Source organism: Cervus elaphus, chromosome 19, assembly GCF_910594005.1.
Source record: "Cervus elaphus chromosome 19, mCerEla1.1, whole genome shotgun sequence".
NCBI lineage: Eukaryota > Metazoa > Chordata > Mammalia > Artiodactyla > Cervidae > Cervus > Cervus elaphus.
Genome location: NC_057833.1, coordinates 26,342,193 through 26,367,153, shown reverse-complemented (window position 1 = coordinate 26,367,153; position 24,961 = coordinate 26,342,193). Strand labels below are relative to the sequence as shown.

At 36.9% G+C, this 24,961-nt stretch overlaps 1 protein-coding gene and 1 non-coding gene across 7 annotated transcripts in view; one reads left to right on the top strand and one right to left on the bottom strand.

Moving 5' to 3' along the window:
• The window catches only part of NLGN1 (neuroligin 1), an 894,249-nt gene that overhangs the window by 568,317 nt on the left and 300,971 nt on the right, over positions 1–24,961 (bottom strand). The window lies entirely within an intron of this gene.
• Positions 13,310–13,381, top strand: TRNAC-ACA. Its single transcript has one exon. It is a non-coding gene; the product is annotated as a tRNA-Cys (tRNA).

Below are 24,961 nucleotides of genomic sequence, written 5' to 3'. Positions count from 1 at the left end.
TCACAATTCCCAGTTTCAAAACTTACTACCAAGGGAAAGATTGAGGGCAGGAGGAGAAGGGGATGACAGCGGATGAGATGGTTGGATGTCATCACCAACTCAGTGGACATGGGATTGGGTGGACTGCGGGAGTTGGTGATGGACAGGGTGGCCTGGCGTGCTGCGGTTCATGGAGCTGCAAAGTTGGACACAACTGAGTGACTGAACTAAACTGAACTGAACCAAGGCACACTGTGGTACTAGCAAAAGGATAGACATATAGATTGATGGAATAGAATTAGGAATCAGAATTAGGAGTCCAGAAATAGATCCTCATGTTTGCAGTAAGCAATTTTTGACAAGGATACCAAGTCAGTTCAATGGGGAAAGAACAGTTTTTTCAACAGATGGTACTAGGTCAACTGGCTATTCACATATAAAAGAATGAAGTTAGGCCTTTCATCATGCCACAAACAAAATTAAGCCAAATGGGCCATAGACCTAAAGGACAGAGCCTATAAATCTCTTAGGGAAAATATATAGGAGCAAATCTTTGTGAGCTGGGGTTAGGCAAAGTCTTTTTATATATGACACCAAAAGTACAAATGGCAAAAGACAAAATTTATAAACTAGATTTCATCCAAATTAACAACTTATTTGCAAAAGATACCATAAAGATGGCAAGACCAACCACACAATGGGAAAAAGAAACTTGTATTGTATGTGGATTTTCAAGTGAAACTCATTCTGATTACTCTAATGACTCCTTTCTCACACTGCAATCCTCCCAAAGCCCCCAAGCCTCCCTCCTACATAGGAGAAGACTTTTTGAGAAGGGAAAAGGGAAATGTTTTTGTTCAGAAATAAAAACAAAAGAGAGAAGGCTTAATTATATCTCATAACAATGTTCTGGTCCCTTTCTGTGTTTGCATTTCTTTTCCACTCCTTTGATGCTGGTTTTACAAACCTGTCTGTGAATTATGTTCCTTGGACATTATGCTTGCCAACACATTACACATAAAATGTCCATAATGAACCTATATGCTTTGTCTAAGCTCAGTGTTCACATTCGCAGAGCTTTGTAGGGAACGAGGATGGGGCACAGGACCAAGTTCCTCTTTCTTCGACTAAGAAATCAATGAGTAATACCACTTCTATGGATAAGAAGGTTGGAGAAAAAACAAAGGTACAAAAGAATTGAAGGTAGGTAGAAAGAGTTCTCATTTTCACATATTGCATGAAGTACTGAATATAAAGCTTAAAAATGAATTGAGCTGAGTTCATTTTTTACTCTAGTCCCACAGCTATCTCTAACCTAGGGCATCTATTTCCTTTTGTCTTTGCCTAACTTCCACTCGTGGAGTCTTCCAGATTTTCTGTGCTCCCATCTTCTTAGTATCTGGTTGAGGAAGAAGTTTCTAAGAACTCCTCCAAAGACTAAAATCACCTGAAGGGAGAGTATGGGTATACAAAGATAAAATTTTAGTAATGTATTTGAATGACACCAACAAGAAAAGCATTTTGAAATGCCACCTGTAATTGAAAAAATAATATTTATATATAAAAGGTATCTTTAAAAAGTCATGTGGACATCACCATTCCCCAGTGCAGTATGAGTCAACTTTAGACCTGAGAGTGACAAGCCTAACTGAATTGTCAATCTTTAATGTTATTTCAAGACCCTAGAGCAGAAAATTATTATAGTCTCCCGTGAAAAAGGAATAACAAAAATAGCAAAAGCAAATTTCATCCCCAAAGGGACTCTGCTCCTCTAAAAACTTATCTCTATGCAGATTTGAGACAGAAGAGTTGGCCTGGTGTGCTAAGAATCAACCAGCTGACAAAAAGCTTTATATGCAGTGGAAGAGTAAAAAGTTAAATATAATTTGTGAACTAGTAAGAAATTTTAGTCCTTCTCATCAATTCATAAGAGGGGTCTTTTTCCTAATCCTTTGATTCTCAGCACTCTGGGATGTAAGCTGGAATTGTTTCATTAGTATTTTACATTCCTTTTCTCGAGCTCTGCAGTAAATTCAAGTAGCCAAAGATGAAATGGGAAATAAATTTGTTTCACTGATTCTGATATGCAAGATCCGAAGGGAGAAAGGATATGAAAATAAGCTCCCATGAATAAAAACAACAAAATATTCACTCCCTGGACCCAAGAACATTAGGGCTTTGGATTTCGGTTATTACGTTTTTCAATAGCAGTCGGAGTTTGAATGAACCATGTATACATTTTGCATATATGTCTACTCCTAATCATAAGAACCTGGAAAACAGAATATTAAAATGACATACCACCAATGGAGCTCACAAAGATAAAATGAATTTCATTCCCTTCATCAGAGACCTAGTAGACCCCTATTTGCGTAGCCTGATTTATAACTGACAGATAGTGTATTAAGTTTAATTCTAAGAAGGAAAAGGAAAAAAAACTGAAAAATGGATAAGCGATGTCATGTTAATCATACAGAAAGAAGGTCTATTATTTTATTTGCTTTACTCTGCCATTGCTTATACCAACTGGTCTGACACTTTAAATCATAGTTCAGGAAGAAACCATTACAATAATTGGTTGAAGAATTAACTCTAAGAGGGAAAATTTATGCAGAAAAAAAAAAAGGAGAAAGTGGGCTTTTTTTGAGAGAAAAAAATGTGATCTATTCAGACTGCTTCTATTAAAATGAATTAACAGTCCACATAGTTTATTATCTAAAATAATTCATAATAGACAGAGAAACAGCATTCCTATTACTTTAGGAATGTAACTTAGTTATCACCTAAGCAAAAACATCAGAAATATGACGGTATATATAAGCTTCCAGGACCTTAAAATCATCCATACTATAAAACAAAATATTGCTTAATAAAAACAACCATAAAGGGATCCTCTAAAATTAATGCAATTATAAATTGGTCTCTGATTACTTTTGTAGAAGTAGTGGACCATCTAGAACTTTTTTAGATTTAATAGTTAATAATTAAAATATAATAGTATACTTGATTTGCTCATGGAAAGAAATCACACTAGGTAAGCTGAAGTATGATGTCCTTTGTTATTTAGGAATGATGGTCATTCACTAGAATTAGTAGATCTAATTTAAAAATGCACCATGTTTGCATATATCTATTTATATATACATATAACTGAATCACTCTGTTGTACACTTGCAAGAAACACAACATTGTAAATTAACTATATTGCAATTAAAAAATGCACAATCTACCAAAAAGCAATGCTTTTTGATTTCTTATTTAATTTGGCCAAATGGTCAATTTTTTTTCTGGAAAATTTAGTGCATAAACTCCCTCCCTAGTACTTGTAACAAATGTGAAAAGACATAACTTTGTTACCTTTCAGACCATATGTGTTTTGAGGATTTAATAAAGTGGAATCACAATAAAGGACTCTGCATGTTAACAACCACAGGGAAAGAGAGTTGAAAGCCACAGCAGATTGAACTTGGAAACTGGAGCCATAACGTATACCAGGATTTCAAGATGACGGGCTAGGGACTCCTCAAAGCCCTCCCATACAGAAAGGGCAGCACCTGCATGCAACATGCCTGAATCTCTCCTTGGGCAGCTGACTGTAGAAACAATGTATTACCATCCCACCACCCAGGTGCTCTGCTTTGGAGGAAAGACTTCAGGCTTCCTACCAGACAGAACAACTGCTGAAACAACTGTGGAGCAAGAAACAAGGATTAGAGACAAGAGGGAGGAAGGGAGGAAAGGACAGAAAGGAGTTAAGCCTATGGTTTCCAGACACAATTTAGAAGCACTAAATATTAATAATATATTTCCCTCTAAAATGTAATGACTCCTATCTAATAAATGAAAACAAGAGCAACCATTCCTGAAGGCTGTGCAACATTATTTTAAAAAGAAAAAAATCACTATCTTGAATGCACTTATAACTCAAGCACCACCTGCTGGTTCAGTGCTAGATTTTCCCACTCAACAATTCCAATTTGATTTGCATTCAAATCAGCCAAGAAGACAATTCAATTTTCCATAGGAATAAGGCAAGATCATTATCAATTTTAAAAATCAGATAACCCCAAATTTTCCTATGATTTAAAACAACTTTCTACTTCCGTCTTACATTTAATCCCAAATTAACATTTGGTGAACTATTTAAAATGTACTATTAGAGAAACTGAAAGATAACTTGTTAATCTGAAAGATATGGTAACCTATATACCAAATGTTAAAATTTATGTACATTTCAGTGGTTGCATCTATACTGTCATTAATTCCTTGGTTACAAATATCTGGCTAGTGTTTATTTTTATTGTAATAAAATGTTATGATAATATATGAACCTTTTAATATCTTAATAAAAATAAACTAATATGTCACACAGACTAAATAACAACGTAACAATAAAAGAACCTATCAAAAGAAAAAGTTTATAGAAATGACTCCCTGTGAATAGCCAGTTATCTTTTTCAGTATTTCAGTAACCAAAAAAAAAAAAAATTATATACTTGGACAATGGCCTGAGAATTACGTCACTGAATCAATTTTGCGTTTGTTTTAAAAACAGTCACTTTTAGCTTCTCAAAGAAGATTACACTAAATTAAAACAAGAATAATGATTATCAATGTAACTACTCAGAAACAGTTGGTTATTTCATTAATCAAAATGCATCTCTCCCAAAGTGTCTCTGTTAAATTTATCTAATATATTAAAGAAGCAGCTACGTGCAGCACCTCCAGGCATGGCCTCAAAGCCTAACGGGCAGCAGTATCTCAGGGCTACATTAACTGTGTATCCTAGGCAACCAAGTAATGGCTAAAGCTCCACAGTGTTTGTTTAAAACGTGATGTGGAAAGCAATCAGAAGAGCTTCAATTCCGGGGAAATTCCTTTTCAATGTAAGTCTCACACTGTATTAGAGTGGTGCTATTTGCACCATTATAATTAAGATTGTGTCACCATATTCATTATTTTCAAGGGTTTGTAACTGAGCTGTAAAAAATTAGTCATAGTAATTAAAAGACGGAAAACATCTAGCTATGCTAAGATGTCCTACTGGGGCATTTAAGGTCCTAGTGAAGAGGGTTTAAAGCAATTTAAATGACAGACAATATTTTATCTTAACTAGCTTAAAATACTGTCCTCACCAATGATAAATGGGAGGTGTGCAATAAATAAATGCAAACAATAATTTAGTTTGCATTTCTCTTGAAAAAATTATACATCAGCTATTCTAAGACTATAATGACTATTCTTTTATGATTTTTATTGAGTTAATTCCTCAGTGACTTTTGATTAATCCTTTTGATTAATATGTTGACAAAGAGCAGTATTTTTATCTTTAAAAATTTCATTTTTGATATTTTGATTACTTCAAGTAATCAGTCATGATCCAAGAACCTAAATACATGCTATTTTGCACTTGTCACTTAAAAATTTATATGCCTACATAAATCATAGGAACAGGATTTTGTTCTTGATGGGTATTTTAAAACCAAGTCTTTTTTTAAAATCAGTTTTCTTAAGAAGGAAAAAAAATGTTTCCTCTCCTGTTGTTCAGCTTGAAGAAAGAACTTGGTTTTTTGTCTTGTTTTTAGCAGAAATAATAAGCTGTGGTTACAGTAAGGGAGAAGTAGTAATTAACCTTTGCTAATAGCCACACAATGCTTTGATAATCTTAAATGCTGTTTGTGCGCATTCCTGCTCAGCAGCTTCAGTCGTGTCCGACTCTTTGCAGCCCGAAGGACTGCAGCCCACCAGGCGCCTCTGTCCATGGGATTCCCAGGCAAGAATACTGGAGTGGGTTGCCATGCCCTCCTCCAGGGGATCGTCCCCAACCAGGGATCGAACCTGCATCTTCTGTGTCTCCTGCACTGAAGAAGGACACTTTAGAGCTGAGCCACTGGGGAAGCCCAAAATGCCATATATCACATATTTATTTCATTTAATCCTCTGAACAGTTCTACAATGAAGGTACTATGATTCCCACTTCACAGTGAGGAAACTCATAACCCTAGTGAGACCCAAGATGCAAAGTCCATACAGTTTCATACCATTTGAGCACTTCTGAAGTAAAAATTTATGACTGAAAACAATCTGTCCTTTAATTATGATTTTATAAAGTATTAGAGACAGAATTACAAAGTAATTCCACTTCTCTTTTCATTCTCCAGATTTCAGTGCCAGGTTTCATTGTAATATTAACAACTGTATAACACTCATCAAACCTATTAAACTAATCAAGAAAAAAATGAAACTAAGAATTGCAAAAAAACTGTTTTCCCTTTAAGCCATCTAGTAATAATGCAGTCTAACTTATATATAAAATAGTACTGAATTCTGCCAGAGAACAAGAAAAAAAATTATCATCTGAGACTCAACACAGTAGATTTTGGAAAGAAAACAGTTACAGGTTATATGATAAAATTCCTCTTCAGAGCTGCTCCAATGAGAAAAATCCCTTGGATGCTGGCCAAGAATCTGTCAAGGTTCATATCATGGCTTTGACGCCTTTTCCAAATTCCTTTAAATTTCTAAACCTAGAAATATCACTCACCTAGTTATTTTCAGAAAATAATATATCAAGAGATTTTATTAACTACTTCTACTATCCAAACTTAATATTTTTCTAAGGAAGTTATGAACATTTTTAGCTTTATATTTTTTAAATGTCCTTTAAATACATCCTATAATTTGTGCTTCTACTGGAATGCCAAAGAAAATAACAGTATAAATCCTTGCTTTTCTCCCCCATCTTTTCCATTTGTAGACTGTGAACAAGACGGGGGGAAAAGATAGGATGTCCCCATTTTAAATGAAAAAGGCAAGGAAAAATCCAAGGCATTAGATAGGTAATGTGTCCTATAGTCACCACTAGCTACACATGGCTTTGAGCACCTTAAATGTGGTTAGTCAAAATTGAGATATATTGTATTTGTGAAATATACAAAATTGTGAATTCCAATGCTTGGTACAAAAAAGTATGATCTCATGAACAATTTTTATGTTAATTACTTGCTGAAATGATAGTATTTGGATATATTGGGTTAAATAAAACATATAGTTACTATATGTTTTAATATATTTAATATATTCATTTCTTTTTAATACATTTTTCAAGCATGGTTGCTAGAAAATTTTAAATTACATGTGGTGAAATTTGTAGCTCACATTCTATTTCACTGTGTCAGAAAATCAAAGCATGAGTTATGGCAGTTTAAATCAGAAGTCACTAATATTATGTACAAAATATTCCCTAAAACAACTTTGTTTTACTATTTCTTTTATATCTTAGTATTTCCCAGAGAGTTAATCAAATTAATCTCTTATGCATGCATATACATCAGCATATAACCATAATTTTACTCTTCTGTTCAATGTATCTTCATTATCTAGAATAGTGTCTGGCCAATAGTAGGCACTTAATCAGTAACTGTTGATTGTATTTTGAACCAATGTGTTTTTCTAGTATTAAAACAATTCAGAGTAGAGGACAAATAGAAGGGAATTTGCCTTCCAGCCCCACTCAGAAATATTTGAAACAAAGAGACATGCAAATAAAAAATGAGACTTCCAAAGCATTTACAGTAATATGGAGATAGGCAATAAATAAAAATTTAAGTGATCAGACTATCAATTCACCCATTTATAAATCCAATAATGTATATGTTAAATATTTATAATGGGGGAAACTTGGCAATTTAAAAATTGAATTTACCTTCAATATATACTATAAGCATGGCTATGAAAGACATTTTTAAAGATTTCTATTCAATCTTGGTGATATTTCTCCTTCCAAAGGAAAAAAGTTCACTTGATAGCATACATCTTCTATAAACAGGAGAAACTCCAAAGTGTGGATTTGCATTCCATCAAAGACATTATGATAAATTAAGAAGAAACCATTAAAAAAGCTTAAATATTTTGCATATTGCTTCTCTGAGACTCCAAGTTTATGAAGTGTGTGTATTTTGAAACACCCACAGAACTTATGTCCCTGTGTAAAAAAAAAAATTAGAGATTATAAAAATCTTTAGTTACCAAAGACTGGAAAATTGGGAAAGGTGAAAACAAAATGAAGTAATCCCCAAAGACTCAGAGGCCCAGAGAAACCTAAGAAGTTGAAGCAAAGGAAAAAGATGTCTTACCTGGGACAGGAACCTGGACCTATTCCTGATTCTGATTACTCAACACAAAATGTTTTTTTTCAGAGACCCTTAAGCCTTGAAATATATTGACTTCCTGGGAGTTGCTCTGAAGCTGAAGGAATGGAGAAGAGGGCATTTGCTCGGAGGATCTTAGTTAAACCCTAATTACAAGAATCCCATCTCCATGAGTTACTACCACTGTGTTCATAGGGCAAAAATTCTTCAAATCCTTAGTTTCCTCATTAAAAAAAAATACAATGATAAGCCCTCCATGACAGATTTCTGTAAACTCATCCAAACGATGCACCAAGTACAGTGTTTATAACGAATTACCACAGACTTAGTGGCTTGAAATGAGAGAACTGTATTCTGCCACAATTCTGGAGGCTTGAAGTCTGAAACCAAGCTGTAATCAGGGCCATTCCCCCTCTGAAGTCTAGGAAAGAATTTTCCCTTGGCTCTTCCTAGCTTCTGGTAGTTCTTAGCAGTACGTGGTGTTCCTAGACTTGCAGCTGCCTCACACCAAAGCCTGCCTCTGTCTTCATACAGCGTTCTCCCCTACATGTGCATCTCTGTATTCTCTCCTTGTCCTGTAAGGACGCCAGTCCTTGGATATAAAGCCCACCCTCATCTAGCATGACTCATCTTAACTAATTACATCTGCAGAGATCCTAGTTCCAAATAAGGTCATATTTTGAGGTTTTAAAGTGAAGTGAAAGTGAAGTCGCTCAGTTGTGTCCGACTCTGCGACCCCATGGACTGTAGTCTATCAGGCTCCTCCATCCATGGGATTTTCCAGGTAATAAGTACTGGAGTGGGTTGCCATTTCCTTCTCCAGGGGATCTTCCCAACCCAGGGATCAAACCCGGGTATCCCTCATTGTAGACCGATGCTTTACTGTCTGAGCCACCAGGGAAGTTTGAGGGTTTAGGTGGACATGAATTTTGATGTTGTTCAGTAACTCAGTTGTGTCTGACTCTTTGTGACCTCATGGACTGCAGCATGCCAGGCTTCCCTGTCCATCACCAATTCCCGGAGCTAACTCAAACTCATGTCCATCTAGTCAGTGATGCCATCCAACCATCTCATCCTCTGTCACCCCCTTCTCCTCCTGCCTTCAATCTTTCCCAGCATCAGGTCTTTTCTAATGAGTTGGCTCTTCGCATCAGGTGGCCAGAGTATTGGAGTTTCAGCTTCAGCATCCAATGAATATTCAGGACTGATTTCCTTTAGGATTGACTGGTTGGATCTCCCTGCAGTCCAAGGGACTCTCAAAAGTCTTCTCCAACACCACAGTTCAAAAGCCTCAATTCCTCAGGCTCAGCTTTCTTTATAGTCCATCTCTCACATCCATATACATGACTACTGGAAAAACCATAGCTTTGACTAGACGGACGTTTGTTGGCAAAGTAATGTCTCTGTTTATCAATATGCTGTCTAGGTTGGTCATAGTTTTCTTCGAAGGAGCAAACGTCTTTTAATTTCATGGCTGCAGTCACCATCTGCAGTGATTTCAGACTGCTAAAAAACAAAGATTCTCACTGTTTCCATTGTTTACCCATCTATTTGCCATGAAGTGATGAGACCAAACACCATGATCTTAGTTTTCTGAATGCTGAGTTCAGAAATATTATTCCAATGAATATTCAAGGTTAATTTCCTTTAGGATTGACTGATTTGATCACCTTGCTGTCCAAGGGACTCTCAAGAGTCTTCTCCAGTACCACAATTCAAACGCATCAATTCTTCGGCACTCAGCCTTCTTTATGGTCCAACTCTCACATGAATTTTGAAGGGGTGCTATTCAAACCACTTTAGATACTGGACTAATTCAAAGTTTCACATAGCTTTAAGCAAAATAAAAAGTCAAAAACCATAGAGTATAAAAAGAAGAGTCACCTCTGTTATATACTGTCTTCTTGTACATACATGCAAAGTTTACATAGACCTGTAGTATAAACATATTATTTTTCCATTTCCCAAAACTCACCTTTAAGACAGTTTCTACAAAAGTTTTTGTATTTTTGCTTTTCTTAGGACTCACAGTCTAGCCACATCTTATACATTTGTCACATCTGTCACTAACTCTGGTCATTTTTCTCTGCTACATGATTCACATCCATTTGTCTTTCTCACTTCTAAATCTACCCAACCTTAGCACCTCACACCAGCATGAGAATAACTATCTTCAAAGCAACACTGGTCTCAAGATATTTGAATCATAGGACGCTAAAGATTACCTGCTTACTTTTTTTCACAGTTTCTCACAATCCCTAAAACCATCAGTGATTCCCCATTTCTTTGGGGTAGAATCTAAGCTCCTCGGATCAGTGGCAAAGGTTTGAATGTTTTGACCTGAATTACCTACTCAAAAATACTTTCTTTTACCACTAAAGTAAATTGGAAAACCTCATCTCCACTGAGCCCGAGTTTATTGTATCTGTGGCCCTCCTTCACTTCTTGCTTGCAAGAGGAAGTAATTATGAAAATCCTTTCTCAGCAATATCCAAAAAACGTACCAAATACATTATATCAGATTAATCCTGCCTTCATCTCACAAGGCACTTTATTTTTTTATTTTTTTTTGTATTCATAGTTTTTATTTTCTCAAATTGTGGCAAAGTATACAAAACATAAATCTCACCATCTCCCCCATTTTGAAGTGTACAGTTCACTAGGGCTTCACAAGGCACTTTAAATCAATGTTCCAAGGCAGACTCTGCACGCGTGCTCAATCGTATACAACTCTTTGCAACCCTATGGACTATAGCCTACCAGGCTCCTCTGTCCATGGGATTCTCCAGGCAAGAATACTGGAGTGAGTTGCCAAGCCCTTCTCCAGGGGATCTTCCTGACCCAGTTTTGAACCTGCATCTCCAGCATCTCCTGCATTGGCAGGCGGAATCTTTACCACTCAGCCACCAGGGGAGGCTCCAAAGCAGAAAAGATTGATAAATGCACCAGAATTCTTCCCTGAATGAAAGATAAATAGTTCAGATACGTGTTTGTGGACAATGGGCCCATAGCACATGCTACATGTGGATACTGTTGTCCTTGTGGTGATAAAGAAGGGAAAGTGGACTGAGCAAGAGCTAGGTTGAAAGGTTAGAAATTGGCTTTTACTGAAACGAATTTCAATTGAAAGAAGACTATTTATTTGGAAGTTGTGGATGGTGAAAGGCAAGCCTGGATTGTGTTAATATCATTTTCAGGAGATTGATTGAGACGCTAAAAGGGCATAAAACTCAGCACTAGATAGATCAGTGACAGGCATAAATAGGAATTATTGACAAGATGCTATTAAGTGATGAGCAGTGGAAGATGTATTTGATGAAACTTTAAAAATTTAAACAAATACAAAAGGGATACTGTCTTGCAAAGAAAAATATCTTTCTCTCCTGGGGATTCTGCTCTGTATATTATATAAGATTTCTTAGAATGGTCATTTAAGCTTACCACTTTAACCAACTGAAATGATTCTATGAAACGGTGATGGTATCTAGATTTGCTCTTCTCTAATCTGTTTCTCCCCTAATGTTTCATTGTTGCTTTCTCCTCCCAAAAATGACTGTGGGTCTTCTGGTAGTTGAGGAACCATCCAAATCAGGCAAATTCCCAATTTTCTTCTCGATTGAAAGATGCTGAGTAGCAAATTTAAGCTTCAAGTTAAAAAAAAATTCCCTTTCTTTCTCTCTCTCCTTTTTTCTACTCCCCTGATAAACCACCAGAAACTTTTCTCATATTTTAATAAGCAAATGGAAAGTGAGTTGCTTCTGAAGCAAGAAACATAACTTTTATTATCCCTATTCCCTGTTACTGACTGTTATTAATTTTAAACTTTTGTTGCATTTTTTAGGTAATAAAAAAAGCAATAAAGTAGTCCTTTAGTACAAACTGTGCAACACTTGTGGTTTGCTTTAAAAATCAAACATACTTTATAAAAGAAGGTAAAACTATCTATGGCTCCCAAGATAGACAAAACTAGTTATAAACCAAAAAGAGAAAAACATACTTTACTCACTCAATAAATATTTGAGAGCTTGCTATGGATAAGGTTGAGAGCAAGGTGAACTGCCACATGGCATTGATAATATTGCTGCATCTGCTCAGGTGACTAACCAGAGAATTAAAGTATAATCATCACCACATAGAATAGTGTCAGCTTATCATTTTTATATTGTCATTACTGCATAGCTCAAAATTTAATTTTACATAAATTATTTAATATCATACTCATGAGAATCCTGTGAGAAAAGATGCAGGAAAGACACTTCCATCATCATTGCAAAGATGAGAAAACAAGGGTTCTGATACGGTAATTATATTGTCCTCTTCACCAGAGGGCAGTGAAAGTACTCGCTAGAGCTCATGTCTTCCTGACCCTTAGTTTGTGCTCTCCTACTTTATAACCAAGATGAGAACCAGTGATTCCACTCTTTTCTACAAGTTTCAGGTTGCGAGGAATACCTGAATGAAAAGGAGAAAGGCAGGAGGACACAACTTAAGGTGACTTCCAGTCAGGTCCTTTTATAATCCTTTCCCCTTAAGGGCAGAACAAATGACTTGCTTTTCACCAACAGAGTATGAAAAAAGTGATAGTCACTCCTTGATTATATCATGGTGTTAGGCATAGGCAGTGTGTTGTCCTTCTCCTGACTGTGTTACCTTATATGAGTCCATCTTAGCAGACTGGGTGCCTAGTCGCTCAGTTGTACCTGACTCTTTGCAACCCCAGGGACTGCAGCCAGCCAGGCTCCTCTGTCCATGGGGATTCTCTAGGCAAGAATATTGGCATGGGTTGCCATGCCCTCCTCCAGGGGATCTTCTCAATCCAGGGATCAAACCCAGGTCTCCTGCATTGTGGGCAGATTCTTCACCATCTGAGCCATGAGGGAAGTCCTCTTAGTGGACTCGAGCTTGAAAAATTCACATTCTATGCTTGAACAAGTAAGACATATACTCTGAACTGTCTATGGAGAGGATCAAGGAATAGAAACAGGAGTGGCATCCAAGAGTGGAGACTGACCCCCATCAGACAGCCCACAACTGAGGATTTCAATCCTACAGTTCTAAAGAAATGAACACTGCCCACAGCCTGAGAAGCTATGAATTGGATATTTCCCCAGATGAGCTTCTGATGAGACTACAGTCCTGGCAAACATCTAGAATTTAGCTGGGGATCCTGAAGGAGATCTTCCTTGGTGGCTCAGATGGTAAAGTGTCTGCCTACAATGCAGAAGACCCAGGTTCAATCCCTGGGTCGGGAAGGTCCTCTGGAGAAGGAAATGGCAACCCACTCCAGTACTCTTGCCTGGAAAATCCCATGGACGGAGGAGCCAGGTGGGCTACAGTCCATGGGGTCGCAAAGAGTCGGACACGACTGAGTGACGTCACTTTCTTTCTTTCCTGAAAGAGAAAACTCAGCTGAACTGTACTCAGATTTCTAAGTCATCAAAACGGAAATAATAAACGTATGCTGTTTAACTTACCAAATCTGTGATTAGTCCTTATATACTATAGAAAACGAACATATTACCTATTTCTTTTTCTATATACTATAGCCTGAGGGCTTCCTTGCTGGTTCAGACAATAAAGAATCTGCTTGTAATGCAGGAGACCTGAGTTCCATCCCTCGGTCCAGAAGATCCCCTGGAGAAGGGAATGACACCCACTCCAGTACTCTAGCCTGGAGAATTCCATGGACAGAGGAGCCTGGTGGACTAGAGTCCATAAGGTTGCAAAGGGTCAGACACGACTGAATGACTAACACACATACACACATAGCCTGAGCCCTTTTAAGATTGATATAAATAAATCAAAGAATGTTTGGAGGAGGGAATAATTTTAATAATAAAACTTTTTTAAAAACTTAAAATTTTGAGTTAGGCATTGTTGAAAATCTTTGCATATACTATATCAATCCAACTTCTGAATGCTGAAGAACTACAAGGCTCAGCCCTTGGAACTCACATGTTCTCTATCCTCATTCTCATTGTAGGACAACACACTGCCTATGCCTAACACCATGATATAATCAAGGAGTGACTATCACTTTTTTCATACTCTGTTGGTGAAAAGCAAGTCATTTGCTCTGCCCGTAAGGGGAAAGGATTATAAAAGGACCTGACTGGAAGTCACCTTAAGTTGTGTCCTCCTGCCTTTCTCCTTTTCATTCAGGTATTCCTCGCAACCTGAAACTTGTAGAAAAGAGTGGAATCACTGGTTCTCATCTTGGTTATAAAGTAGGAGAGCACAAACTAAGGGTCAGGAAGACATGAGCTCTAGCGAGTACTTTCACTGCCCTCTGGTGAAGCATGTAGTAACTTGTGGTTTTTGAGCAAAAATATAAAAGGAGACAAGGAAAACAAAATGTATCACACACAGTAAAATAAAGTTACCATGGAGCAATACATCTTTTTCCAGTGCTTAGGTCTGTGTACCTTCCTGATGTAAAATGTTATTTTAAGTGTGGATAGTGCCAAAAATATTGAGAAACACTGCCCTAGGTGATGCCTCCCTGTTTCATGGTATTAAACAGCATCTATTCCAGAATGGAGTCATTTTATGTCAATTTTGTATCTCTAGACTATACTTCTCCAAAATTCAGACCCATTTTCTAACTCCCTGCTCAACATTTCTATTTGAATGAGTAATAATTTTCAAATGTATCGTGTCTAAAATCAGACTCCTGACCTTCTCTATGGACCTTAAACGGACTGCCCACAGTCTTCCCAATTGCAAGGCAAAACCCAAGAGTCATTCTGATTTTTCTCTCTCTCTCATCCCCCATATCCAATTATCAACAACTTTGTCAATTCTACCTTCAAAATATAGAAGAACCTAACCACGTCATACTATTTCTGAACTCCCATGTGAAGTCAAATCACCACCATCTCTCTGAATCTGTGTAATTAAACTTCCTGCCCACTCTCTGCCTCCACCTTTGCTCATTTCAATCGGTCTATTCTCTTCGTGGGTGCAAGAATGATTCTGGAAGTAAATAATTACCCGTTTTCTCAATAACCTTTCCTCTGAACTTCTATTGCATTTAGACTGATATTTAACTGATAATAATAAAACTTACTTTTTATATACAGGGGCTTCCCTGGTGGCTCAGACAATTAAAAATCTGTCTGCAATGCGGGAGACCCAGGTTTGCTCCCTGGGTCGGGAAGATCCTCTGGAGAAGGAAATGGCACTCCAGTTTTCTTGCCTGGGGAATCCCATGGACAGATGAGCCTGGTGGGCTATAGTCCATGGGATCGCAAAGAGTCAGACACGACTGAGAAACTAACACACTTTTATCTATGAAATCAAAAGTTGTCTAATATTTGCTGTCAAGCAGATGGCAGTTGTGATGCAGCACTTGCAGCTTACTCATGAATAAACCTGGTCATAGCTGCTCACAGCGTCATCACTTCAGTTGAATTATAGGTACCATTAGGTCTACATATCTTGAGTTAACATCTTCAGTAAGTCTCTATTACAATTCAATGTTGAAATTAGAAGTTATTGTGTTTGCAACAAGACCCAGTGGCAGGCCAGAATGGCATAAAGATGAATCTTTGTCTAAATAAAGCTAAATGAACTCTTTCAACAAATAGAAAATAAAAATATTTAATTGGAAAACTGTACTACTGTTTACATGGAAGGTTTGTTTCTTTCTTAGTCATACATGGAATAATGGGCTTCCTAGGTGGCTCAGTACTAAAGAATTTGCCTACCAATGAAAGAGACATAAGAGACATGGGTTCAATCCCTGGGTCGGAAAGATCCCCTGGCAACCCACTCCAGTATTCCTGCCTGAAGAATTCCATGGACAGAGAAGCCTGGGGGGCTCCAGTCCATGGGGCTGCAAAGAGTTGGATGGAACTGAGTATAGCACAGCACATATGGAGTACTGATGAAGGTAACACAGTCTTAAATGTGACAATATATAGTAAAAGACAGGCATATAAGCCTTATGATGTTCTACAAGGCTCTTAAATGCTCTTATCCTCCTGATATCTTTCTGAACTTATCTCTGCAAAATTCTCCCCCTTGCTCACACAGCTCTAGCCATGATGGCCTCCTTGCAGTTCTATGAATATGTCACAAATGCTCATGTCAAGGACTCTACCTCTGCTCCTCCTTCCACCAATATGATCCCACTCCCTCCACCCCTGTAAGACTTATTCACTATAATCTTTTAGGTCTCTGCCCAAATGCCATTTTATTAGTGATATCTTCCCTACATACACTATTTTAAATATTCCTGTCCCTCTCAAGTTAATTTTCTCCATACTCTATTATTTTCTTATTTTTTTTGTTTACTGTCTTTCTTTCCTCCTCTGAAAAGAGCCATAGTGCCTGACACATAGTAGGTGTTCTTAAGAATGTGTTGAATAAATAAATGAATGAATGACTGGATCTTCACAAAAATCCTATGGTATGTATTAATATTATCAATGATAATGATAATATTATTCTTATTGTACTGATGAAGAAAGGGAGGTGCAGAGAAGCTTGTGAAGGTCACATTGGTACTAGATTTGTCAGACCCTGGATTTGATGTGGCTATAGTGCCTAAACAATGAAACTTTCCTTAGTATTGTTTCTCATGGGTCAATATGTGAATATAGTCTAAGGCCACTTAAAAGGATTAAAAAAAGTAAAGCTTGTACAGGGTGATGGCATTCACAAAGCTATCACAGAGCTTACTACTGAGACTGCCAAGGCTACCAATCCAGTCTGTAAATACTAACTTTGGAGCAATTTTTCAATTAATTCTGTTATTTTACTAATCCCTTAGAGGTGCCATAGATTCAGGTATTTCTTCATCCTAAGAAATTTAACATTTTACAACAGATTCCTGAAAAATATGAAAGACTCTAAAAATCTAATAATTAAATACCTAATTCAGGTCCACAGGGGCTCATTTTTGCCCAGCATATATTCACAATGTCCATCGAGTCATAGTAGCCGCCTACTCGGCGCCAATGCCTGCCTGGTACTTAATCCTGGCCAAATAGGGGCCACTTTTCCATTCTGTTAAAATGATTAAATGGATATGCAGAGAGAAGAGTAAGTCATGGTTGAGTGACTACTATACTGCAGAGATGATACAAAATTATTTTATAATTTTCCTAGCAGTAATAAACATATTTTCTTGCTTTTAAAATTCTCTCCTATCTCAAGGCCTTCTCTAATAATCTCTATAAATAATTACATGAAATTCACATAGTGTGGTTTGCCTTTGAAAAACCCCTTGAGTTGTAAAGATGGAAAAAGTAATTCATAAATATATTAAGAGCAGTAATTAGCACACAGTGAGCACCCTTAACACATCATCATTATTATTATAAATTCTTACATATTTGAAGTTAACCTTAGAGTTTGGTGAACTGACAAATTTGGAAGTAGAAAGTAAGGAATTGATTATGTACAACTAAAACTATAAAGTTTACTTATAAAATATGTGCTGTGCCTCATATGAACCCTCAAAAAAAATTAAGAATGAAAGGATAGGTTCTTCACTGATGCTGTTTCTGCCAGAAATATTCTGCCTGGTCATCTACCTCTTCTTCATTCTTCAGGACTGTGATCAAATGTCGTTCCTCAAGGCAGTCTTCCTTGACCTCTAAGAGGGGCCTGGTCTACCACTCCCATACTTATTACAATTGTATTTCAATATCATTCAAAATTAACTTCAAAAATAATTATATCCTAGAATTATCAAAAGCTCCATGAGAGCCGGTATGAAGTCTTTGTTTCTTCTTCCATCTCCAGATCTTAACACTGTTCCTGCTAACTAGTAGGCATTCAACACTATTCACTTAATAAATTTAATTCCCTTGCTAGAAGAGAAGCTCAAATGGAAAATCTAAAGGTCTACAATTTCTATAATATATTTGCATAGAGATACAAATAAAATATTTAGTTCTGTTGTGTATATTCTTTAGTGGATTTAACTTTTAAAAAACATGTGGTATAATGAAAGATTCTTTTCTCTAAAGCTGAAACAAGATTAAAAGATCATCTACTTCTATCCTCTCATTTAACATCTTTTGTCTTTCCTAAGCAAATAATTTGTGATTAAACTGAAAGCTGGCTCTGCCTATTATGTAGGTAGACTTTTGATAAGCCTTGATAAGTAATCTAGAATTCACCATACATTCCTATTGACTAAACTGTGCTTTCATGTCACATGGTCCCAAAGCCCATTTATAATGCAAGAGGAAAAATATGACATTTGGATCATCTGGATAAGGGAACATTGAAACTTATCTTCAAACAAGTTATCATAGATATTTTTAAACATAAAAAATAAGTTTCAAATTTGGGTCTTCAATTTAACATGCATGGGTACCACTTGAGATAGTTTAAAATAAAGATTTCTGGTTACTATATTCAGAAATTCTGATTTAATAGGTCTAGACTATGACTCAGAGACTGACACTTTTTAGAAGCACCCCAAAATCTACAACCACTGTTTGACAAAACTCGCCTAGACCACAGAAAGGAATGTGTGTGTGTGTGTGTGTGTGTGTCTGTGTGTCTGTGTGTGTGTGTGTGTATGAACAATTCAATAGTTTCAGGATTTCTTATTAATCTCTGTCCCCAGCATAGTGTCAGTATTTTCTGAGGAAAGTTGAAAATAAACTATATGACGTTCTTTGTGAGATACTGACAAAATATGATCTTTTAATGTTCCCATATCTTTCTGACAGTGTTAATAACACCATCCAATAGGATGCCTTCTCCCAGAAAAGAGATGAGTGAGAAGTAAATTCTTCTGAAAGTTATACTATAAGGTTTTAGTGAGACTTGTTCATTCTTTAAAATGAATTAATTAATGTGTAACTAAAGGGGCTGAAGAACCAAATAGTGAGCATTAATTAGTGTGTAACTAAATGATCTAAAGAACAAGATTACAGGCAGGTTAGTTTTGTGAGGAAAATACAAAAAGAAGATGGTTAGGAACTTGGTAAGGCAAGAAGTCCCTCATAATGAAATAGTCTAGGTGAAACAAGAGATCAGAATGGGTGCATTTTCTAAGGGAATTAAGTCTAGGAAGGACTAAAAGAAAGTAAAACCAGAGATAAAAAGATAATGTTGCTATTTCCAAATTACCTAGAGCAAGCCTTAAAAAAAAAAAAAAAGCCTTATTCATCCATCCATTTATCTATTCATTTACACTGATACACTCAACAAATACCTGATGAATGCCATGGAACTGGGCCTGGAATATGGGGTATGCCTTGCTTTGGGGAAAAAAGTGGTCAACAGGGCTAAAAGACATGATGGTCTCTCTCCCTGTGAAATTCCCATGCCAGCCTGGGGACAGGCTCTATCCTGGGGACAGAGAAAATGACAGGGGTATGAAAAGTGAATCTCATTACATAAATTACCCTCAACTTAGCTCTACAACAAGATAATTATTTTGTATCAGTGATTCATGAAAAGTTTTTCATAATTCATATTATACATAACAGCAAAGTTTCAGATATTTTTATAAGCATATTTTGGTAATTGTTTTTAAAAAGTATTCTTTAAAAAAATTCATATATTTTAACACTTCTTTTAGAAACAATCGTCATCAGACAGGGCCTCATACTGAGTGGGATCACCCAGGCAGGAGATGCATCCATTAACCTATTTAGGATATTCACTGATGTGAATCTACCACATGAGGATCACATCTAATGCATTTTCTAGTGAGAGTCATAGACTTTTACAGTTGGGAGGAACTTTGAGAAATATACTTTATGCCTCCCTCTATTCTAAGTTGCGTAATATGTGGTCTAGAGTAGAATTTTACAAACTGTGACCCATTCATGGATGGTGAAATCAATTTAGTGATTTGTGACCAGCATCTCTTTTCAATGAAATAAAGTAGAAAATAGAGGCCACTGTATGTTACAAAAGATATTATTCTGTGAAACACCTTTTTCATTTTTAACATACTGTGTATGTTAGTATACTGTGTATACTGTGTTAGTGTACCATGTATACCTGTGGCGCCATGGAAAATGTGTTACTTACTATGGATCATACCCTAAACACCTTGGGAGCGACTGGTTAAGTACTGTTACATCACAATCTGGGACCAAGACATCTAATTTTCTACCTCGCCCAGTCTTACCTGGCAGGAAAAAAAACCTTTTTTTGTGTGAAAATGGATGAGCAATATCAAGTGAATGTACTTCCCTTAAGAGATTTTTACAGCTTAAAAATGAAAACTATTTACCTTTATTCTTTTCCATAAATCTTTCAACCATAAAGCCTAGCAGAAGATAAAATAAACATAACCATTTCAAACCAGATCACATAAAATTCTATTAAAACCAAATTTCACTCACAGTGTCCACTAAGTCTAAGGATCGCCATGGCATCATCATATCAAATTGTCTAACTGAAGTTTCCTTTATTATATGTTCCCTTAATGAACTTCTCATGACAATGCAGTGCAGAGATGGGCTTAGTGGTTACAAAACATCTGCTGAGGCTGGAGTCACATAATAAAAAAAGTAGCTTATAATGGCTGCTGGAGGCAAAATCAAACACTAGATATGAATTCAGGTCCTGAGATCAAAGGCACAGTTTCATTGATTAACGTGTCAGGATAAACATTCTGAGGCAGTGCTGTCCTTTCAGTGCATCCACGGTGCTTCCGTTGCTAAGATATCTTCATAAAGATGCACGGCAATTATTCACCTTGGAACAGTAGGCAATAAATGAGTACAGAAGAAGAGAAAAATTAAAAGGCCAACTTATCAAATAATAATCGAAGCCACATTATATTTCACTCTGATTGCAGGATTTTCTCTTGGACTCAAGGATACATTTGGCTCCCAGCAACACGAAAGCTCATTATAATCATCATTAAAATAACACTCTTCTTAAGTCAGCAGGAGTTGGGTGTCTTGCTGAAGCTGTGCATTCAGCCCCCAGGAAGAAGGAGAATCAGGCAACGCATCAAGTAACCCCTCAGGATAAACCTGAATGGGCTCTGATAAGCTCCAAAGGGGTGCCATCTGAGGTTTTCTGTAGGCAAAGGTTCTGCTACCTCTTTCTTCCTATATATCAGCAGTGCTTAGGCTGCTCTGAGAGACTGGAGTTTAAATGAGTCACTTTCTTATAGATTGTATAGATGATATGTGTGCAGTCTAAGTGGCTCTAGTCATGTCTGATTCTGCAACCCTATGGACTATAGCCCATCAGGCCCGTCTGTCCATGGGATTTTCTAGGTAAGAATACTGGGGTGGGTTGCCATGCCCTCCCCCAGGGAATCTTCCCAGCCTAGGGACTGAACCAACATCTCTTGCCTGCATTGACAGGCAAATTGTTTACCACGAGCACCACCTGGGAAGCCTTATATAGATGATACTTTAATTGAAATGCAGACATTTTGTATATATGGTATATATTATACATTAAAAAAAAAAACCCTATTGACACTCATGTGTTCAGATAAAATGAATATATATAAAAAATCTGTGACTTCTTTCCAGTAAATGAGAAATATTTTAGTTAAGGTCAGAATTTAAAAATGTCAGTAAAGATTAATTCCTTTAAATCCCTTTTCTAAAACTTCAAACTCATTCTCTCAACTAGCTCTTGTAATGTAGTCAGTTTTGACAGGAAACCAATAAAAAGCTGTAGACTCAATTTTATTTTGTTTTTTAAACTAACTCAAAGCTTTTTATATTAATGGCAAAATTGTTTTATGAATATCTCTATCTATTGTAAACATGTTTATTTATTAGGCATTTTTAAAAGCTTCCAAATAATTTACAACACAACTCTCTGCTCTCTTATTTGTTTTTGTTCAGCAAAAGTTGAAAAAATTCTTTAACTCTAAATAAAGAAAAAAATAACTCTGAAATCCTGTTTTCCTAGTGTTACAACAGAACAGAACAAGATTTTATTTTTTCATTTAAACTATCAGCCAATGCAGTGTGTGAAAAAATTTATATATTTTTGACTAATAGACTTTTCATCTATAAAAACAAAGCATGCTACTTACTTAAGTAATTTGATTTTTCTTAGCAATGCAGTATCAAAAAGTATAATAAGAACTCTATATAATGGTCAATGGATAGAAAATGAAGAGAAAACTGAAGTCAAGGTTGTTTGTAATAAAAAGAATGCAAAACCATTCTCCTTTTATAGAGAAATAGTCACTTTTGCTACCTTTATTCTGTTATGGTATAATACCAGACCCTCAAATGTTGAAGCTCTATACTAAGTGAGATGAATCACACCAAGAAAACTGTTGGTCACTTGTGGACCAAGATAAAAAGAAATGGTGTATTTATTTTGCTATTCTTCTCTTGGTACCAGAACCACGGACTTAACAATAAATTCTGAGCAGAAATAGTCTATATAACAGTTGTGGAATTGGGCATGAGCAATGCTTATGTGGAAGCCATCAAACATGAATATTTTAAATTCTTATTGGGCAAAACAAATTATAACATCCAGATTTATACTTAGGAAATAAACTGAAAAATGATATGAAACAATCATTTGCTGGAAGGCTTGTATTCGTATTTACAGAAGTGAGGAAATATCTACTCAGATTCCACCTGAGTAGAATGCATTCATTTCTTTCTTTCCCCACTGATGGGCCGTTTTCTGGGGGCTACTCTGACTTCCTGATTGGATTTTAGGAAGTGCCTCTAAAGGGGTTGCCAGAAACTTCCTTCCTTCCATCTCTTCCCTATGTTGTACCAAAAGGAAGCAAAGAGCAGTCTTCCACAGCTTCATTCTCACCATGTGGTTATTCTGAGGAATGCCTGGCAGTCTAACCTCCTGGACATCTGTAACAGACATTTCTGATCTTACCCCTGTTCACTTTTCTCTTTATCTTCTACTAACAGTTGCACTCTCTTCAGCCAGCTCCCACATTTCTCTCCAGCAATATTATACGACTTGCATTTTCTCAAAGTTTCCTGGGCTTCCCAGGTGGCCCTAGTAAAGAATCTATCCACCAATACAGGAGACGTAAGAGACACAGGTTCGATCCCTGGGTCAGGAAGATTCCCTGGAGAAGGAAATGGCAATCTGCTCCAGTAATCTTGTCTGGAGAATCCCCTGGACAGAGAGGAGCCTGGCGGGTTATGGTCCATAGGATCACAGAGTTGGACATGGCTGAAGTGACTTCGCACCCATGCATCCTGGGAATGTGCTATACCCTCAAATTTTGATACCCTCCCCACTCTCTTTGCAGGTTAAACCACATTTTCTCAGGATCTAGTTCACAGATTCCAATCTCTAGAAAGGCATCTTTCATTCCACAGAGTGAATGGGTTCTCATTACTCATTCTGAGCAGCAACCTATACACACATCTATCTCCTGCAGAACAGTTACCATAGCATGTTACAAGAGCCTATTTGCTGCTGCCTGGTTAGTTGAAAAGTCATGTCCAACTCTTTGAGACCCCGTGGACTATAGTCTGCCAGGCCCCTCTGTCCATGGGATTTCCCAGGCAAGACTACTGGAATGGGTTGACACTTCCTCCTCCAGAGGATCTTCCCAACCCAGTGATTGATCACGTATCTCCTGCTTGGCAGGTGGTTCTTTACCACTGAGCCACCTAGGAAGTGAGAGCCTATTTATTCAAGAGCCTATATACATTTAATGTATTTGTTGTCATTCAGCCATTCAGTCGTGTCTGACTCTTTGTGACCCCATGGACTACAGCATGTCAGGCTTCCCTGTCCTTCATCCCCTGAAGTTTGCTCAGACTCACGTCCACTAAGTCAGTGAGGCATTCCAATTATTTTGTCCTCTGTCATCCCCTTCTTCTTGCACCTTCAATCCTTCCCAGCATTAGGTCTTCTCTATTGAGTTGGCTTTTCTCATCAGGTGGCCAAAGTATTGGAGCTTCAGCATCAATCCTTCCAATGAATATTCAGGACTGATTTTCTTTAGGATGGACTGGTTAGATCTCCTTGCAATCCAAAGGACTCTCAAGAGTCTTCTCACACACACACACACACAAGAGTCTTCTCCAACACCACAGTTCAAAAGCATCAATTCTTCAGTGCTCAGCTTTCTTTGTAGTCCAACCCTCACACCAATGCATAACTACTGGAAAAACCATAGCTTTGACAGTATGGACCCTTGTTGGGAAAGCAACGTCTCTGCTTTTTAATATGCTGTCTAGGTTTGCCATAGCTTTTCTTCCAAGGTGAAAATGTCTTTTAATTTCATGGCTACAGTCACCATCTGCAGTGATTGTGGAGCCCAAAAAAATAGTCTGTTACTGTTTCCTTTGTTTCCCCATCTATTTGCCATGAAGTGATGGGATCAGATGCCATGGTCTTCGTTTTCTGGATGTTGAATTTTAAGCCAGTTTTTTCACTCTCCTCTTTAATGTGTGTGTATATATATTAATTTTCTATTGGCATAGAGTTGATTGATTTGTGTCACTTTCAGGTAGACAGCAAAGTGATTCAGTTAGACATATACATGTATCTATTTTTTCAAATTCTTCTCTCATATAGGTTATTACAGAGTATTGAGCATTGTTCCTTGTCCCTGATGGTTATCTATTTTAAATACAACAGCATGTACATGTCCATCCCCAAACCCCAATGTGTTCCTCCACCCTATACTTCCCCGCTAGTAACCATAAATTTGTTTTCTTAGTCTATGAGTCTGTTTCTGTTTTGTAAATAACTTCTTTTGTATCTTTTTTCATTCCACACATGAGCAATATCATATATTTGTCTTTCTGACTTATTTCACAGAGCCTATATACTCCATAGTGTTCTCCAATTGCCTTGCAATTTGTTTGAGACCAAGAATAGCATTTTTCTAATCATTGTTTCTCCTAGCCTGAAGATTAATATAATAG